At 42.6% G+C, this 21110-nt stretch overlaps 1 long non-coding RNA gene across 1 annotated transcript in view; it reads right to left on the reverse strand.

Annotated features, from left to right (window-relative positions):
- Positions 1-8830: 8830 nt before the first annotated feature.
- Positions 8831-21110, reverse strand: part of LOC102499402 (uncharacterized) — a 12732-nt gene continuing 452 nt past the window's right edge. The window contains exons 2-3 of the long non-coding RNA XR_003548589.1: positions 19558-19863; positions 8831-8902 (exon numbers count right to left, since the gene is read on the reverse strand). This is a non-coding gene — a long non-coding RNA (uncharacterized LOC102499402). The remainder of the gene's footprint in view (positions 8903-19557; positions 19864-21110) is intronic.

Consider the following 21110-nt stretch of genomic DNA (forward strand, 5'->3'; position numbering starts at 1 on the left):
ATGGAAGCTCTCATTATATAGTCGTCATGACACTGTCTGTGTGCATATACATGAATATATGCATACTTTATTTATGCATATATACATGCACACGCACATATACAGACACAGATGTATTGTTTAAGGCTGAAAAAATCCTATAAGTTGGGTAATATTATTTGTTTTCATTTAAAGATTTATTTAATTTTATGTATTAATGTTATTATTACTTTTAAATTTTGCTATAGATCATGTATGCTCACCAGAGAGATGGAAAGACAGAAAAAGGGAAACAGAAAGTGAGAAAGCAAGTTGCCATGCTTGGGACTTGAACTGCAGTTGGCTATGTGACAGTCCAGTGCCTTTACTATATGCCACTTGCTGGCTCTCTGGTAATATTATTTCTATACTAGAGATGATGTGCCTAAAACTTTATGAGTTCAAATTACCTTCCCAAAGAAACCTAAAACTGAGATTCCCATTGAGATGGTCAGGACTCAATGAACACGTGCCATCTTTGCCTGCCCAGTACCCGCCCCCTTTCTTATTCTTTTTATTTTACTTATTTTTATTATTTTTTAACATATTTTATTTCAACTTCTTTTATACATTCAATCACAGATGTCACTTAGTTTGCAAAGTGAATATTCCAACATGTATACATTTCTCATCAATACAGTGGGGAATACTATACACATTATACTTAACACACAATAACCCATCTGTCTGTTTCACGAATGCCCCGCCCCTCCATTTCTCTACCCAATGTCCCTCCTCAGTTTCTCCTCCTTCACCCACCCTCTTCCCACACTGGATACAGTATTTATAAACATTTTCTACATTTCTATATCCTCTAGTCATCCCACCCCCTTTCTTCTAAGGTGACATCTCAATTGGTCTTTTGGAAACCACCCTTTGCCCACATTGTGCAGCCTCTTAGGGACTCTCAAAGGGCCAAGCCTTCATCTATCTAAAGGGAAAGTAAGTGACAAAAATCAGGGAAAGTAGGTGACAAAAATCAAGACAAGTAGACTCTCTCTGCCAGGAGTCTGAATCTTGAAGAGAAAGGATAGCCTAACAAAGGTTGAAGCTGATTTCCTACAGCAGTTGTTGCCTAGAGGAACTGTCCTGTTTGTTCTTGCCTCCAAAAAGCCCATGGCTGCTCTGGTTTGAGTTCTTCCTGAAGCATGCTACTTCAGATTATTCCAAAGTACTGAGAGCATCCGCCCATAGTCTTTCAATACATTTCCTTACACTTAGGTAGGCATGTTCAGATCCCTTCTCTTAGACTGGAACACTCTACTGCAGGCAGAAACACTGATCATTGATGGTTCAGAGCTAAGTTCCTCTCAGCCATTGCCCTCAGCCACACATAGTTTCCTCACTTACATTTGGAATCTCTTTTGGGTACAAAGGCCCAACTCAGTCGAGGAACTTCTCAATTGCACAGCTCCCTCTGGGATCAAATGAGACTTCTGCTGACATTACATCACAGTTCAGCTTCTTCCTCTCCTAGCCTTCTTTACTCCCCTCTAAGCATTGCTCCATGAGCATCCTCAACACACCTGCCACATGCAGATCTCAACAGTAGAGTCCAGACATCCAAGACATGAGACCTGATTATAGCAGAGTTCTAAGACTTGCCACCAATGACCACTAATTAATTCAGTCCTGAGACCCAATGTATTAATCGGCTAGAACTGTCATCACCATGCACCATAGACTAGGTCATTTAAACAGCAGAAATTTGTCCACAGTTGTGGAGATTAGAAGTCTATGATTAATGGGTCAGCAGGGTTGGTTCCTTTTGAGGCCTCTCTTTTGGCTTGTAGATGGCCATCTTCTCTTTCTTGTGTTGTCACATGATCTTCCCTCTGTGTGTGTGTCATTGTCCTAATTTTTATTTTTAAAGATTTACTTTACTTAACTTTATTTATTCATCCATTTATTTTAATTTTACCAGAGAAAGACAGACACAGAGAGAGAGAAAGAGGGAAAATGAGAAAGCAAGCTACCAGGTCCAGGACTTGAACCATGGTCAGCCATGTGGGAGTGCCCAGCACCTTAACCACCATGCCACCTGCTGGTTGCTCTAATTTTATTTTTAATTTTTAAGTTAAAAAAATTATTTATTATTACTCAATTTGACCAGTGAGAGACAAAGAGAAAGTAAGCTGCCATGTCCAGGACCCAATCCACAGTTGGCTATATGGATGGGAATCCAGCACCCCAAGCACCATACCATGTGTCAGCCCCCTAATTTCTTTTTTTTTTTTCTTGAGAGGTTTTTTGCTATAGTGTACATGTGCTTGCCAGAAAGACAGAGACAGAGAGACAGAAAGTGAGAAATCACCTCCCAGAGGGGATGGCCATGCTGCAATCCCTTCTCCCTCATTCTCCTCTCAGGATATTGGGCACGCACGCACACCCGCCCAGCATGAGTTGAAGCCACTGGATCTGGGACTTGAACCACGGTCAACTACATGGGAGTCCAGCGACATAGCCATTACTCCAACTGCTGGTCCCCAGAAGCAATTTTTTAAAAGGGATAAATTCAACTATATTTAAAAAAAAAATCACCATAGAAACTATGAGTGGTGTATAGCTGGAGAAAAAGGGGGAGCCCGCAAGGTCATACAGCTTAAACTCCCAGCAGGTGTTTGGCAACAGCAGCATTTGCAGCCCTGAGGTCCTTGATGTCACAGAGGAAACACCACATCCTTGTTTCTTGCAGGGTGTCTTGTTGCTGGGATATGTCTGCAGAAAGTTACCCCCTTGTTGCATCAGTGTCTTGTTCTAACGTCAGTGGGTCCAAGTGCGTACTGCCTTTGTCTGCGGAGACTGAATCTCCCTTCCTACTTGGCATAAAGGAAGGTCTCTTGGTCCTCTGGCCACTACCACTGCTTCCCTGCTCAGCTGCAGCCCCGGCCAATAATGAAGCACAAGGAGAACTAGAAAAGTCCAATGAGGACATTGAATTTGGTGTTATTTATTAATCACTCCAAAAGTCAACTCAGACAGCTTTATTTATGAAATGAGGATGTAAAGATTTACTTAAAAAAAGAATTTTATATTAAAAAAAAAACACACAAGAAACAAAGTCAAACTGGGAAAAAATGTATAATCATATTGAAGAAAATGCTAACATTCCTAATTTCTAAATAGTTTCTATGGAGTAACAAGAAAATAATCCAAAGAACAAAGGATGATGGAAACAGTTCAGAGGGAAGGAAATACAAATGGTTCCTACAGATTTGGGAAAATATTCAGCTCCACTAAAAATAAGAGAAAGTCCTTTTAAGGCCAGTTAAGACAACTTGGGATGTCGCACTGTAGCTTTCATATTGGTAAAGATCAAAATGTGTGAAAATACTCAGGACTGTTGGGGGTGTGGGGGAACAGGACTTTCATACAATGCTGATAAGGGTGTGAATTGGTACTTTGTCACTGAGTGGCACCTGGTAACATCCATGAAAATTAAAACACACTTACCACGTGACCCAGAAATTCTACAGATTTCCCCAAAGAGTGTGAAATGGCACATTCTTAATGTTAATCTACTTCAGCAGAAGATTTGTGAGAGCATGTCTAGAAATGATTTTGGTGCAGAAGCTGCTTATTGGACCCTAATATCTGTTGTCTCTTTTTCTTCTTAGAACTCCAAATTTTTAATAGGTTCCTGAATTGTGTCTACATTTTCCATCCTTCTTTTGGACAGTGGAATACAATTAAGAAGGATTTTGTGAGTGGGAAGTGTCCTTCTTAATATGGAACAGATGAATGGATGAAAAAGTATGGCACATATACACCGCAGAGTGCTACTCAGCCATGAAGAACAAGACCCTGGCATTTGATAGAAAGTGAATGAATATGGAAGATTTACTGCTATGTGAAGCAAGCCAGGCTATCAAAGTGGCATTGTATGTACACATTTAATATGTACTGAATGTCTGCACTCAATGGCAGAAACTGAAATATTGGACAGTATAAAAGCATGGAGAGCAACACTGGATACCAGATAGAGCGTGAGAGAGGGTGGGACATGGTAGAGGGTGAGAGGGAGGAAATTAAGGAGGAAAACAAAGAAGTAAAATATATAAGAAACAGGAAATGGAAAATTAGTTGTTGAAAACAACATGTGTAGTAACATCTTTGAGCCAATATACAGTATATTCTGGATGGGAAAATTAATTTTGTATGCTGCAATGATATACAGTGAATGAATGTAAAATAAACAAATTTTTAAAAATTCTCTACAATAAACCAGATGGATTGTGTTGGTTTCTCTCCAGGCTGGAGTACAGATATGATGGCTGGAGCTAAAGCAGCCATATTCAAACACAAGGAAAAAATTCCATGTGCTAAGAACTGAACCGCAAGATAAAAGGATCTGGGTCCAGCAGGTGGCATGGTGGTTAAGGTGCTGGACTCCCACATGGGTGACCATGGTTTGAGTCCTGGACCTGATGGTTTGCTTTCTTACTTTCCTTCTCCCTCTCTGTCTCTCTATCTCTCTCTAGTGAACACATATGCCCAATAATAATAATAATAATAATAATAATAATAAATAATGATTCTTAAAAAAAGATAGAAGGATCTTTAGTCTCTGAGATCCACCCAACTTTGCTTTCTTTGCATGAAATACACTTCTACCTACCTTATTTAAGCACTGTTACTATTTTAGACACTTCCAAATTTTTTGGTGAAATAAATCATAGTACGTACATTACATTGAACATTATACAACTCTTAAAACAAAAAGGAGTCAATGGGGCCAGCAGGTGATGTTGAGATTGAGGTGCTGGATCCCATATGGCCAGTTTCACCAGTCGAGTCCTGGACTTGGCAGCTTGAAAATCACACTGGGCACATGTGTGTCCATGTCCCAAATCCCAAGAGTAGACTGGAGGACAAGGAACTGTGGCATGGCCATTCCTCCTGGGGGGTAATTTCTTACTTTCCCTCTCTCTCTTTCTGTCTTTCTCTCTCTGATGAGTGCATGCACCCTATAGGAAAAGAAAAGAAAAGAAAACAAAAGTGTATTGTGATATACTCAGTAGTATACACAGGTATGATGAAATTAAAGATGTGATTGGGGGAACCAGCAGTTAGCGTAATGGCTATGTCGCTGGACTCCCACGTAGTCGACCGTGATTCACGTCCCGGACCTGGTGGCTTAAAACTCACGCGGGGCGCATGTGCGTGCGTGCACAAGATCCTGAGAGGAGAATGGAGGAGAAGGGATTGTCTCTCTCTGTCTGTCTGGTGAGCGCACGTGCCCTATAGCGAAAATCTCTCCAAAAAAAAGATGTGATTGGGACCAGCTTTGTGGCACAGTGGTAATGCACTGCTCAAAGTATGGCAGATCTTAGACAGTGATCACTATGTTCAAATCCCTGGGTGGTCAGACTGAAACAAACCAGGCATGTGTGCCAGTGCCCAAGATCTGACAGGCTGGTCACCTGGAGGAAAAGGATCATGGCATGATCAGGTCCTGTGAGGATACACCCTCTCTCTTTCTCTGTCACATGCAGGTGCTTGTGGTGTACCATGAATAAGATGTATATGTATTATACACACACATACACACACACACACACACACACACACACACACACACACACACACACATATATATATATATATATCTTAAATTAAGTAGCCTAATTATTTTTCTAAAGATGTGACTACTTGTTACCATTTGTGCCAAAAATAAAAATGTTGAGACTTGGGACCAGCAGATAGAGTAGCAGATACATCACTAGGCTCTCATATGGCTGACTGGGTTCAAGTCCCGGCCCTGGTGACTTGAAACTCATGCTGGGTGCGTGTGTGTGCGTACCCAAGATCCCAGAAAGAGACTAGAGGAGAAGGGATTGCAGCATGGCCATTCTCCCAGAGGGTGATTTCTCACTTTCCCTCTCACTGTCTCTGTCTCTCTCTCTCTGGTGAGCACACACACCCTAAGGCAAAATCTTTTTTTTTTTTGGAGAGGTTTTTTCGCTATAGGGCACGTGCGCTCGCCAGACAGAGAGAGACATAGAGACAGAAAGCGAGAAATCATCCCCCAGGGAGGGTGATCACGCTGCAATCCCTTCTCCTCCATTCTCCTCTAGGGATCCTGGGCACGCACGCACACGTGCCCGGTGTGAGTTTTAAGCCACTGGGTCTGGGACGTGAACCGTGGTCGACTATGTGGGAGTCCAGCGACATAGCCATTACGCTAACTGCTGGTTCCCAGGCAAAATCTTTTAAAAAAATGTTGAGACTCTATATAAATGTATCCAACATCTCCTTCTGGGAGGACACATGACACTGGTAACAGTAGTTGCCTCTGGGCAAAGAAATTGGGGAGCTGGGGAGGGAAAAGGAAGGAGACTTGTAACTATGCCCTTTTGTACCTTTTGTACCTTTTGAATTTGTTCTTTGTGTATGCATTATCTATTCTAAATAAATAATACCATTTTAAAAATTAAAAGACACAGCTGAGTTGTTCAGTATGTTCATTTGTTTAGATAGGAGACAGAAAGATGAAAATGGCCCAGTGAAGATGGGGAGAGGGCATCAATGTCTAGGAGGTGGCACACAAATCTCAGTTTCACTGGAACCCACAGATGGGAGAGACGATGCAAAGAAGACACTGGCAATGAGAACCAGAGAGAAGCGATAGGCCAGGAGAGATTTGTGTAACAAATCTGAGGACCAGGTTCTGCCTATGTGTAGCTCTGCCTAAAACAGAAAAGTCAGCAGCAGTTACTTCTGGAGAACTGCACTGTATGGCTGCATGAATATGGGGGATGGGGGCAGAGCAGGGAAACAGTGGGATTCTCTGGCAAGGTGCTGAGAGTGACAACTTATATCTCTGCAGTGAAGCGTTTTTTCCCCCCTCTTCCAGCCTAGGACTGTTTTTTGATGGATATATTCTTGAAAGTAGAAGCTGGAGGAATGTTTCCATTTCTGTTTATAGAAAAATACACTTAAATAAGGGTGATTTGAGAAAGTTTTGTTTTTGAGAGATTTTTGCTATAGGGTGCATGCACTTGCCAGAAAGACAGAGACAGACAGACAGACAGAAAGCGAGAAAACCCCCCCTCCCCCCTCCAGGGGTGATGGCCACGCCATACTCCCTTGTCCTCCATTCTCCTCTGAGGATCTTGGGCACACATACACACACGCCCCACATGAGTTTAAGCCACCGGGTCCGGGACTTGAACTGCGGTTGACTACATGGGAGTCCAGCGACATAGTCATTATGTCAACTGCTGGTCCCTAGAGAGAGAGTTTTGCTATAGGTTACATTTACTTTCAAGAGACAGAAAGCGAGAAATCACCCCAAGGGGAGTGGCCACACCGTAAACCCTTCTCCTTCATTCTACTCTCATGATATCAGGCACACATGTACATGTACCTGCCATGAGTTTTAAGTCACTGGGTCCAGGACTTGAACTGCAGTAGATTACATGGGAGTCCATCAACATAACCATTATGTCATCTGGTGGTCCTGAGAATTTTTTTCATTTATTTTTAAGGTTTGCTATAGTACCTATGCATTTGCCAGAGAGAGAGAGAGAGAGAGAGAGAGACAGACAGACAGACAGACAGAGTGAAATCACTCCCCCAGAGGGGATAGCCATGCCACAATCTCTTCTCCTCTATTCTCCTCCTGGATTTTGCGCATGCATGCATATGCATTTGGCATGACTTTCAAGTTGTTGAGTCTGGGACTCAAACCACAGTTGGCCATGTGGGAGTCCAATGTCTTAATCACTATGCCACATGTTGGCCCCCAATTTGTTGTTAAGAGTTTTAATTTTTATATTTATTTCTTCCTTATTTAAAAAAAAAAATTGCCACAGAGTACATGTGCTTGCCAGAGAGAGATAAGACAGAGAGAAAGGGAAAGGGAGAAAGCACCCTAACCTCATGAAGCATGGTTATGTCGCGATTTTCTCTCTTCCATTTCTCCATCCTGTTGGGATTTTGGGCACACATGCACATATACCTGACATGTTTTTTAAGGTTCTGGTGCTGAGGTTCAAACCATGTGATCAGTCATTTGAGATCTGGCTCCCTTAACCACTAGGCCCAGGGGTCAGCTCTTGAATAGTTAAACATGCCAAAAAGATAGGTTGAACAGTGGCACAGAGTCAAAACACAATGCTCTATAAAACCCTCAGTCAGAAAAAGTTGCACTTCCATGTTTATTGCAGCATTATTTACAATCACTAGGACATGGAGTCAACCCAAATGTCTAAAAATAGATGATTGGATTGAAAAACTGTGGCATATGTACTCTAAGAACTACTAAACCATTAAAAAAAGCAATGAGACCCTGACAGTTGATACAAAGTGAATGAATATGGAAGATTTAATGCTAAGCAAAGCAAGCCAGACTAGGAAAGACAGACTTTGTATATCCCAGCTAGATATATACAGAAAGCCTGAGCTCTATGGCAGAAACTGAAAGCTTTAGAAGGTATTGTAGCAGGGAGGGCAACTGTAGATACTATAGATAGGATAGGGGTAGCACAGAGTGGGTAACAGAGGGAGGGGAATAGGGGAAGAAAAATATATTTAATTGACAGAAAAATAAAAAGCTATTTGCTGATGATAATGTATATAGCAATGTTTTTGTCTTGACTGATACACATGGGTGCGGGAAAAAGCAATGTTGTACACTAAAGATACATGTAATTAAATGTAAATTTAAATTTAAAAAGTTACTTAATAAAAAACAAAAAAAACCCCACAAAAACAAAAAACAATGCTCTGTAAGCTGACCCACATAAGAAAGTTCCAGGTTAGCATCTGGAGACTTCCCTGTGTGTGCTGATTGAATGGGTACCTGTGATCTGGGGAGGGTCGAGGCTGGGAGCGGATCCTGGCATCAGGACCTTGTTTGGGGTGCTGTCTTTCTGTCTCACTGAGGGAAGAAAGGAAGAAACAAACTAAAAAAAAGAAAATAGATGCCAAAAGGAAGTGAGGAGTCATACCTGTCAGACATAACCTGTAGTGTAGCACCAAGTAAGAACAAGAGTTACGCTTCGGACAATTGCACTAGGGAAACTGGGCCAGTGCTGCTTGAGACAAACAGCTAAACAAAGTTGGACCAAATGAGTAAAGAAACTCCGGTTAGGCTCATCACTATGACTTGCCCAATTAGTATGAACCAAGTTGCTATCATATACATAGTTGGAAGTTTAAGGCTGATTTTAGGGCCAGCTGGTGGCATGGTAGTTAAGGCAGCTGATTCCCTTAAATATGACTGACTGTGTAGTTTGAGTCCTGGATGGTTGGAGTGACTATCCCCCATACAGGATGTTTTCTCACTATCGTTTTTTTCTCTCTCCTTCTCCCTCTCTGTCTCTCTCTGGCAAGCAGATGCACTTCTGGCAAATTAAGGAAAAAAATGGGTTTAAGAAAAACTGGCAATGACAAGTACTGCTGAAACTATGGAACAATTGAAGTTCCTATACATTGCTGGTGGGAATGTAAATTGTGTACCCACTCCAAGGAACAATTTTATCCTTTTTTGTCTGTTTTATTTTGCAAGATTTACACATAGCATAGACCAAGAATTTCAACTTGCTAGGTTTTTATGCCCCCTGAAATGAAAACTTGGGTTCACACAATCCCTAAATGTGCACATTTTTAGTGGCTTTATTTATGACTGTCAAAAAATTGGAAACAACCGGGACCAGCAGTTAGCGTAATGGCTATGTCGCTGGACTCCCATGTAGTCGACTGTGGTTCGCGTCCTGGACCCGGTGGCTTAAAACTCACGCCGGGTGCGTGTGCGTGTGTGCCCAAGATCCCGAGAGGAGACTGGAGGAGAAGGGATTGCAGCATGGCCATCTCCCCTGGGGGGTGATTTCTCGCTTTCTGTCTCTCTGTCTCTCTCTGTCTGGCGAGCGCACGCGCCCTATAGCAAAAACCTCTCCAAAAAAAAAAAAAAAAAATTGGAAACAACCCAAATGTCCTTTAAGTGGCAAGTGGACATACAGATGGTGGTATAATTAAATACTATTCAATAATAAATGAAACTATTGGTAACACAACATAGATGAATTTTAAATACATTATGCAAAGTGAAAGAGGCCAGACCCGAAAGACCACACACTATATGCTTGTATTTATATGTCATTTTAGAAAAGACAACCTATAGAAACAGAATATAGATTAGTGGTAGCCAGGGGTTAGAGATGGAGAGGGGATTATTTACTCCAAAGGGGGATAGGAGAATTTTGTGGGCATGGTTCTCTTCAGTATCTTTACTGTATTGGTAACTACACAACTATGCATTCACCAAAACTCATAGAACTGTACACTGAAAACTGTGAATATTATTGTATGAAAAGGATGCCTCAATATGCTTTTTTTTTAACAGTTTATTTCTGTCATGAGAGAAAGAACAGAAAGAGAAAGAAAAACAGCTTCAACACACTCCCTCGCCATGATCTGCTACTCTGCCACCAACCAGTCTTCCCAGACAGCGAAGATTGTGGTGTGGGTGCCTGGCACGTATAGGTCAACTGGGAGACCAAAGCTGCGATTTCCACATGGGTCTAGCATTGCTTGAACAGTATGTCTCTGCTGCACCCCTGAGACTGCCTCTACCTGGCTTTAAAATAAAAAACCTATCCCTCAAGGGAGGTTTCTGGGATGGTGGAAATACTCTAAATCGAATCTGAGTGGTGATGACATGGGTATATACATACAAAACAATTCGTGCAGGTGTACATTCAACATATGTGCACTCTACTCCACTGAAAGTATTTTGTATCTTTTTAAAAAAATAAATGAAATAAATGTCTGGATGTATCTATCACTTACAACTCAAAAAAAAATAGAGTTTATCTGAGTGAATGAGATGAGCTGATGGTGGTACGGTGGTAAAAAGCAATGCTCTGTGAAGTGATCGCATATGGAAAGGTTCCAGGTTCAGGCCCAGTGACCTCCCTGGATACACTGAGCTCACATGATCCAGTTTGGCAGAAGCTGGGGTTGAATTGCAGCCTGGGGACCCTGTTGGGGATGCTGTTTCTCGCTCTCTTTCTTTCTTCTTTTTAAAAAATTATTTTATTTAACTTTATTTATTATTTATTCATTTGTTTATTTAAATTTGACCAGAGAGGGATAGAGTGAGAGAGAGAAAGAGAAAGTGAGAAAGCAAGCCGCCTGGTAAAGGACTTGAACCACGGCCGGCCATGTGGGAATCCAATGCCTTTAACCACCATGCCACCTGCCGGCCCCCTCTCGCTCTCTTTCAAACACACTCATGGAAGAAAAAATGAATAAACTAAAATATAAAAAGACAGAGAGAGAGAAAGGGAGAGAGAGAGAGAGAGGGAGAGAGAGAGAGAGAGGGAGAGAGAGAGAGAGAATGGATGCTGGGAAAGAGGATCAAATGATTCTCTACACTCCTGTTGGGTATGACATAAGACCCTGAGTATGATGCTTGGTGACAGCAGGAAGGCAGGCTGTGGACACTAAAGACGAATGTCACCAATGCCACAGTCTTGATTAAAACTGCCCCTGTGACCAGCCAGCAGTTAGCGTAATGGCTATGTCGCTGAACTCCCATGTAGCCGACCCGGTGGCTTAAACTTATGCCAGGTGTGTGCGCGTGCGTGCCCAAGATCCCGTGAGGAGAAGGGATTGCGGTGTGGCCATCCCCCTGGGGGGTGATTTCTCACTTTCTATCTCTCTGTCTCTGTCTTTCTGGTGAGCGCATGCGCCTATAGCAAAAACCTCTCCAAAAAAAAGAAAGAAAGAAAGAAAAGAAGACTGCCCCTTTGTATCCATGTGCACTTTTTTACTTGTTTTGTTTCATTTTGCCTTTTCCTCTCTCTACTTAGGTCTGTTGCTGGCAGCTGTTTTCCCATTTCTAGCAATTTCTGCTGAGGAGGAGGGGCTGAAGTTCAGGCCCAAGCTCAAAGGATATAAATAACCAGTTCATACTCTCGATTTAATACCTAGAAGCTACATGGCATTCAGCAAATTTCTTCATTATTTTCTCATCTGGAAGATGTCTTCTGAGTCACATGTATATACAAAAGTTTCAGTACCTCTGCAGTCTTCATGAACATTACAAATCTATCAGCAATGATTTTGAAACACCTCATTTTGTACTAACACTCTTTTTTGAGCATTTGAATGATTTTCGAAGTGTACTTTCTGGAGCAGTAACAATGAACTGTAAGATCTCCATGGCCTCATTATCAAGTCATCTGCACAGGGCCAATTGATTGGGAGGATATCAATTCTGTAAATCCTTCCCTGGAGTGCAGTGGGGGCAGAGGCCCGCTTAGTTATTTTGTACAGAGTAAAGACTGCTGCAGCTTCTAAGTCTCCTGGAAACACACAAAAGTTAAAAATGTGTGCCTGTCTCCTACTGGCAATCCACATTTGTGCAAGCACGGGGGAGGCCCCTCTGCATGGATCAAGAATACCTCCCGACTGCTGAGATCCGGGAAGGAAGCCTACCTACACACAATCTGGAATACAAGAGTTTTAGGGGAGGGGGGGTAGGCAGGTGGAATTTATTTCCAGGTTGTCAGTCACTCAAAGCTTTTCAGAGTCAATGTCTCTAGGGCACTCTTGTGCATCTCACCATTTAACCCACTGCCGTGAAGCCCTGGACTTTATCCCAGAACTGCAAAATGAGAGCCTGGTCCAGAGCTGTCCGTTCCAGGCCTCTGGGTCCGCTTCACTTTGACTGGACACTCCACCATCTGCCTTTCAGCTTACAAACGCTTCCTTCTTTTGTCCCAGGAATGCAATTAAGCAAGTTAGCTGGAGCTGTGCCTTTAGTACTCTTACCCAAGGTTTAAACCATTGTAAGGTAGGTTAACAGGGTAAAAGTTTAATCGAGTGAATTAGATGAACAAAGTATTTAGTTTCTTGGCTCAGTTTTGCACTGTAGCATTTGTCCCCTGGTGTAGAGAGACTGCAGTTTACTATCCTGCCATCTTCTATACTGTATTGAATTACCAATATAATTGTAATCAGCACTTCTGGAAAGTGCTGATGGCCTATTTTGTACTTGTTTGTGTTAATCAATGTTAATTACAAAGCAAGCACAGGGGTTAACGAATTGTAATAGGCTTAATTAAGCTTGTCAGTAATAAATGGCATAACCTTTATGCTATAGCCTCGTTAAAGGAAGGAAAAAGGCCAGAAAATCATCAGTTAGAAATTCATATTTCTATACTGTCCACCTACAGAAACAGAACAGTCTAATGACTTTTTTGGTTTTGCTAATTGGCAGTTGGATACTTACTAAGTTCGGTAGTAAAGAGAACTATAAGACTGCTTTTACTCTTAAACAATTTGTAATCTTATTGGAAGAGATATACAGAAAACCAAGTTTTTAAACGCTCTAATGAATCATGGAAGAGTAGTATTCCATACTACAAAGCTTTTCGAAGAGGGAGCGATGATTGTTAGTTGGAGCAGTGGAAGAAAATTAGGGAAGGTAGAACTCAACTGAATGGTGGAAGGAAGAAGGCATTCCTACTGGATGCACAGCTGAAGTGAGGTTTGGGAGAGGGAATGCAGAGATTGTGCTCAGAGAGCATCCATTCTGTGAACCTGCCTCATTGACTGAAGTTTGAGAGGGGTGGAAATGGGCGTCCAGGGTCACACTGCCTATTTAAACCATGGTCTTCTCATCTCTAAAATAAGAATTGACTATAAAGGTTCAACTGTTTCTGTTTGAAACAATTAGGTTGTTAGAAAAGTCATGACATATTTTTTCTATGTTTTTCCATGCAAAAATGAATCATGACTTTTCCAACAACTCAATTTAACTCCAAAGGCCTTTGAGCAGAGCCCCAGCCCACAGGATGTCTTTTAATATTTTTTTCCCAAAAGTCACTTTTATTTCCACATGATTAAAAAGACTCCTGATTGCCTTTTCTCATTATATTGTGTGCATGCTATTGCTTGGCAGGCTGGGACCACATGAGAGGCCTGGGTTTCATTCTCTGATCACCTTTATGAAAGCTTCATGCAGTAGTACATAACTGTAATCCCAGCTACTTGGGAGGCTGAGGCAGGAGGATCATGAAACAGCAAGACACATCTGAAAATACCACAAACACACACACACACACATATACACATACTGGGGTGGGGGGAAAGAAGATGGGCTGTATCTGCAGACAAGCAATAGGTTACATACTCTAAAGTGAATGGCTGAAACAACTATCCCTTTACTGCTCTTAAGTCTACAGGTCAGTCTGTTGGTTGCGCCGACTTTGGACAGGCTCAATCATTTTGAGCGGCCCTAGCTTTTTTTTGAGAGCTTTTTGTTATAGGGCATGTGTGCTTGCTGGAGGGACAGAGAGCGAGAAATTAGCCCCCAGGAAGATGGTGATGCCACAATCCCTTCTTCTCAATTCCCCTCTTGGGATTTTGGGCATACATACATGTGTGCCCAGTGTGACTTTAACCATGGTTGACTGTGTGGGAGTCCAGTAATGTAACCATTACACCATCTGCTGGTCTCACAGCTGCCTCAGCTTTTATATTTGTGGCCCACTAAGGAGTTGGTGGAGGCTGGCTGGTCCAAGGTGGCCTTCCTCACATGTCTGATGGTTGGCTGGCTATTGTCACGTCTGGTGGTTGGCTGACTATTGTCACATGTCTGGTGGATGGCTGGCTATTGGCTATTGGCTATGGTGCGGGGTTTGACTGGATCATGTTTCATTCAGCAGGCTAGCCTGGGCTTGCTCACAGGACAGCAATGATGTTTGTAAACAAGAGTTTAGCACATGCATAACCTGCTGAGACCAAGGCATGAAAATAAGGTGAAGTCAATAAATACTGCTGCATTCTGTGGCCCAAAGCAACTTCTAGAGCCAACCACATTGAAGAGGTGGAGAAATACAAGAGGACTTCAAAAAACTCCTAGATGGGGACCAACAGTTAGTGTAATGGCTATGTCGCTGGACTCCCATGTAGTCAACCGTGGTTCAAGTCACGAACCCAGTGACTTAAACTCACGCTGGGTGTGTGTGCATGCGTTCCCAAGATCCTGAGAGGAGAATGGAGGAGAAGGGATTGCGGCATGGCCATCCCTCGTGGGGGGTGATTTCTTGCTTTCTATCTCTCTGTCTCTCTCTGTCTTTCTGGTGAGTGCGCATGCCCTATAATGAAAAACCTCTCAAAAAAAAAAGCATAGAGGAAATAGAATTAAAGTATGAGTTTATGACAGTGCCAAGAAAAAAAAAATCCAGGTTTTTTTTAAAAATATAATATGCACCTTCCATGAACTTTTTGAAGACCCTCTCATAGATTCTACTTCCAGTTGAATGGAACTACAAAGTAACATTGCAATATATGAGTACAGGGAAAGGAAGAATTTATAACTATTTTTAAACTTCTCACACTGTGCTTCAGGAAAAGAGGTTTTCGCACTATTCCGGGAACAAGACTATTTTCCTAACTCTAAATATTTGTTCAAGGTATTTCTTCCACCTTAGGAGTCACCTCCTTGCCCATCTTGGAGGTTCAAATACTGTCCCTCCTGCAAGGCCCATCTCCAAAACTAACTCATCCATGAAACTTTTCTCGATCCCTTTAACTAAATATGGTTTCTCACTTTTTTTTTTTTTGGATTTTTTTTTTTGTTGTTGTTAAGAGAGATTTTTGCTATAGGGTGCAAGAGCTTGCCGGAGTGACAGAGAAAGAGAGAGAGAAAGTGAGTGATAACCCCCCACAGGAGATGGCCACACCACAATGCCTTCTCCTCCATTCTCCCAAAACTTTGAACATGCATGCATAAGAACCTGGTGTGATTTTCAAGTCACTCAGTCTGGGACTTGAACCCCAGTCTGCCATGTCGGAGTCCAGCATCTTAATCACTATGCCAACTGCTGGTCTTGGTTTCTCATTCTTAAGAAAGTTCAAATGTTTACACAGACTTGCCAAGTCCATCAATGCTAAACTATTTGTGACCATAGGTATAGTTACATGCAATTGAAAACAATCTTTTCCACTAAAGTTCATACAATGACTATTATTTAGGGTGATAGTTTCTATTAAATTGAATCTACTGTGATTTCTTCATTCACTTTTGCTGTAAAAGAAGTCTGACATAGCTACCTGCCAAGCTTTACTAAAATTACTAAGTGATTTTTGTGATGATCTTTTCTGTTACTTTGGAGTGCAGGTTTTCTCTCAGGCCCAACAGTATAATTTTTCAAATAATCTTTGCTTTTATTGCTTAGTATTTTAGACAGTTCTAAATATATCTTTAAGTTTTACGATTAGAAAATGAAATTGATGCTGGCTTTGGATTTGTTATCTATGAGTTCTGCCTCTGAGGCTTAGTACATATTTTTTAAAAAAATCAGAAGAACTTTTGTTTTTATTTATTGGCTCATAGCATAGCTTACGTTCCTTGGTGTAAAGCACTCCCATCAGGAGAACTGTGTGATATAATGCTTATTATCAATACTAGTAGCATATAGCAAAACTGACGGGGTTAGGAGATGTCAGTTGTATCCTTTATTCCAATTTAACTTTGTTAGTTTTTGATTTATAAAGGTTTTCTAAAAGTTACGTTTGTGAGAGAATAATTCAATTTTCTTAGAGGCTAGAAAGGGAAATAGAAAAAGCATAACTGATGGAATAGTCTATTTTTTCTCATCTAATAGTATTTCAAGATGACTCAAATATTTTGAGGTGGAGTGAACATTGGATCACAATGCTATCTCGCTTTGAAGTAACAGAGCTAACACCTGGGAAGTTTCAATCACTGTCACTAACTAATTGGTAATAATGAGATTGCTAAACACTAGGAAAAATAATTCAACAATATATGAGATCCAAGATAAAAGATATGAAGATAAACAAGCAAAATATAACCAACATACACACACATGCACACATTTTACTGGTGTTAGTATTCTGTTCTTATTTAAAATCATTTGGGTTTTATCCTTCTTGAACTTCTTCCCATCACAGTTTAAGAAGATGAGTAAAGGGAACCAGCAGTGAGCGTAATGGCTATGTTGCTGGACTCCCACATAGTTGACCATGGTTCGCATCCTGGACCCGGTGGCTTAAAACTCACACCAGGCGCGTGTGCGTGCGTGCCCGAGATCCCAAGAGGAGAATGGAGGAGAAGGGATTGCGGCATGACCATCCCCCCTGGGTAGCGTGATTTCTCGCTTTCTGTCTCTATGTCTCTCTCTGTCTGTCTGGCGAGCGCACGCGCCCTATAGCGAAAATTTCTCCAAAAAAAAAAAAAAAAAAGAAGATGAGTAAAGAACATTTTTATTTTTCAGAAAAAGTTGAATTGTTCTGAAACTATTGTTTTGTGCCATGAGTATTTTGGTTGGTGAAAACTACAATTTCAAAATAACATTTTAAAATGTACTTAAATAAAATACATGGGGTTAAATAGAAGTTAATTATACTGGAATACAACTATCAGAATATTAGAAAATAGGGCTGGCTCCACACTGCAGTGGTAATGCACTGCTCAAGGGACTGGATCCCACTTGGTGACCATGGCTGCTATTGGAATCCCTGTTGGTCAGCATAAAACAGGTGGACCCTTGCAAGTGCCCAGGATATGATGGACTAGGGATCACTGGGTGACCAGACTTTATGAAGGGTGCTCATCTGTTTCTCTCACTCTCACTCACACATGGGCACATATGCTCTATCATGAATAAAAAGAAAAAAATGTTATGAAATACTTTTGTGATAAAGTAATACCCATGTTTACAGTTAGTGGCAGTTTAGTGACTGCCATGGTGTCCAGGTAGTAATGAATCTAAGAATGATTTAGGACAGCTGCAACGATTCCTACTAAATATGATAATATCTGTGATTTCCAGTGATCTCAGGTATTACTAACACTAATATTAACCTGAGCCCTTTTTTTTTTCTTTTAAAAGAGAGGGTTTTTTTTTTGCCTTTTTATTTTTATTTTTTTTTGCTATAAGGCATGTGCAAGCACCAGAGAGACAGAGAGAAAGCAAGAAATCACCCGCTCCCGGGCGATAACTACATCCCAATTCCTTCTCCATTCTCCTCTGGGGATTTTGGGCAAGCAGGCACATGTGCCTGGTGTGAGTTTCAAGCTGCCAGGTCCAAGACTCAAACTGTGGTGGGCCATGTGGGAGTCCAGCAACATAACCATTTTGCCATCTGCTGGTTCCAACCTGGGACTTATTAAAGGTGTGGTTTTTTTTTTTTTTTTCTTTTTCTCTTCCAAGTTCATGGACTCTGTGGTAGAAGTTTAGTGGCTTCCCCGACCCACCCTCTTCTAATGAATGGTCCCTTCCATACTGACCCTGGGCTTAGCTATGTGACTGTCTTTGGTCAATGGGACTTCAGGCCACATGACCTCTACTGAGGCCTGTCCAATTGGGCATGCCTTCTTGAAAGACTGTTTTGCCCAGGAAGTAAACTGACCTAAACTTTTTGAATTTGAAAAACAGAAAGACACCAGCTTTTCATCACTCCAGCTGGGCCCAGCCCCCCTAGCCATACTGGTAAGGTCAGGTGAAACCAGCTACTTACAGAATAGGGAGGAGTAATAGCTGTTTGTTTTTTTTTTTTTTTTTTTTTTTGCTACAGGGCGCCTGTACTCGCCAGACAGAGACTGAGAGACAGAAAGCGAGAAATCACTCCCCAATCCCTTCTCCTCCATTCTCCTCTCGGGATCTTGGGCACACACGCACACGTGCCCGGTGTGAGTTTAAGTCACAGGGTCCAGGACTCGAACCGCGGTCAACTACGTGGGAGTCCAGCGACATAGCCATTAGGCTAATTGCTGCTCCCAAGCTGTTTTTGTTTTAAGCCACTAAATTTCAGGCCATTAGTTACAAATCCATGCGTAAGTGATATGAACCTGGGAAATCTACTCATTATTTTTTGGGCCCCAGATTTAGAGGCCCTGTGTGTTTTCCACATTACAAACCTCTCTTGTAGTTTACCAGAGATCATCTAAACCTTCTCAAGAGGCGGGCAGCATCCACACTCCCAGGAACTTGTTGGAAATACAGCATATCAGACTCCACCCCAGACTTAAAGAATTCATCTTTGCAGGTTTTTAGAGTCCCCAGGCGACTCGTATTAGCATATTCAAGTGTATAAAGTACTTTAAAATATGCACATTAGAAGTTTGACGCGATGTGCACACTCCGTATCTTATAATTAACATCCTTTACAGAAATTCCTTTCAGTCTCCCGGTCTGCTTAGTGTGCGCTTGTTCTGTCTAGTCTGCGGTGAGAAACCTTCCCGCCTCCCTTTGAAAAGTTTCCGGCCTGGAGTTTGGGGTCGAAAGTGTCTGTCTGGCTGAGATGGTCTCACTGTGTCAATGGCAACACACTGGCAGGACAGGGCGTGGATAGACACACGTAGGCTGTTGTGAATATATTAATAACGGATAAATAAAACTTTCTAAGCAACAGCGATAAAACCCCGGACACAGAATATGGGATTGATGAGTAGGTGGAACACCTAAAAAGTTTAACACCGTTAAGTCCTTCAGAATTGGGCGGATTTTGCCCAGAGTGGGACCCTCAGGTGTTCCGTGCGCTGAGGACACTCACCTGTGCGCAGAAGGCGGTGCCAGTGGCTGTCGCAAAGAGATAGGTGTGCTAGGACCCGCCCCGCGGGAGGCGCCCGCGCAGTTTGTCCTCACGCAGCTCCCATATAAGGCGGGCCCCGCCCCTGCCTAGGGCCGCGAGGCAGTCGCAGCAGCTCCCTGGCGGCTTCTCAAACCAGCCCGTCGTGACTGCGCATGCCCAGCCTGCATGCCGTTCCAAATTTCCCACTCCGCGTTTTCCCGCTGCCCGGTGGGCGAATCTGCACCCAGCTCTGTTGCTTCAAGGAGCAAATCCAGGATTTGCAGGGCTCTAGAAACAAAGGGGATGTTGTGATTCTGGGCTGGCCATAGTGGTCTAGAGAAAAGAACCTTTTTTTTGTGGGCGAGGGTCTGAGCAGGTTATGTGTTTTTTGCACATTTCATTAATGGATTAACCAACTCCATGGAGAAGTTCCTGGTTTGCAGATGAGGCTGAGTCCAATAGGCCAGTTTGAGGGCCTCGCAAAACTATTGTAGGAACTGGGGCTTGAACCTACAGGCCCTGCCTCCACTCCTTGCTGCCCCTTTGTGGCCTGTCTTCCTGGAGGAGTAGCCCCTCCAATGGGGTTCTGTCCTGTTCATTGGGGCCCACCCCTAGGAGCTCTGGAAGTGTGAATTGCTAGCAAGGACTAAGAGGGTGTGAAAGCAGAACATCCCTTTGTGGTCCCATTAGGAAAGGGAGGCGTAGGTTGACCTGAAGGTCACCAGTATTGACACTAAGGGCAAGGTAATGTACTCAGCTGCTGGACATAGGACAGGAAGGGTGGGGTCTTGGGGCTGGGCTGGGCCAGGCCAGGTTCCAGCTCCACAGCCTTGAAAGCTTTGGCTATAATGACTTGCAGGCAGTCCTGTGCTCTGAGTGTGTGTGTCAAAGAATGCTGCACCACCCAATGGATTTCAGTTCTCCAGGAGGAGAGCAAGCTGGAGCTCATGTCTACTTGAGGCCCCAGGCCTTAAAATAATGGCTGTCCTCCCATTAATTTACTTATAATTAAAGTTAAAATGAGTAAACTATAACAAAAATGAAAGAAAAGTCCCATTAGGATGACTTTAGCCAATAGGATGACATTCCAGCCCACTTGGATTGATAATACATCTGGGAATCTTTATTTACGTTCTCTGTACTCTGGTTTGAGAGGCCCAAAACGCACCACTGCACCTTCTTAGAGGAGTGGAGAAGGCCCTAGCAGAGTTCGCCACTAACACGCAGTGGTTCCTTTCCCTGATCCTCAGTTTGTCCCTCTGTGAGATGAATGGGCTAACTCACGCATTGACTGTGGGAAGCTAGGCTGAGGGCTGAGATACTGTGTTTTCAGTAATCAGACTCCGGAATCGTGGTTCTTGCGCTGGTTCTAAGTTGCTGTGAGCCTCTGTCCCCAGATTTCCAGGGCTGAGGATGGGTTCTAGCTTTCTTGAATCACCGGCCTGGGTCACAAGCTCACATAGACGCTCTCGGCGCCCAGGCCCTTCCTGATTTGGAGACTCGGGAGGGAGGCGGTGCCCAGGCGTCCCGCCCCC

This window comes from Tupaia chinensis, unplaced genomic scaffold (genome assembly GCF_000334495.1).
Source record: "Tupaia chinensis unplaced genomic scaffold, TupChi_1.0 Scaffold000101_1, whole genome shotgun sequence".
NCBI classification, from domain to species: Eukaryota; Metazoa; Chordata; class Mammalia; order Scandentia; family Tupaiidae; genus Tupaia; species Tupaia belangeri.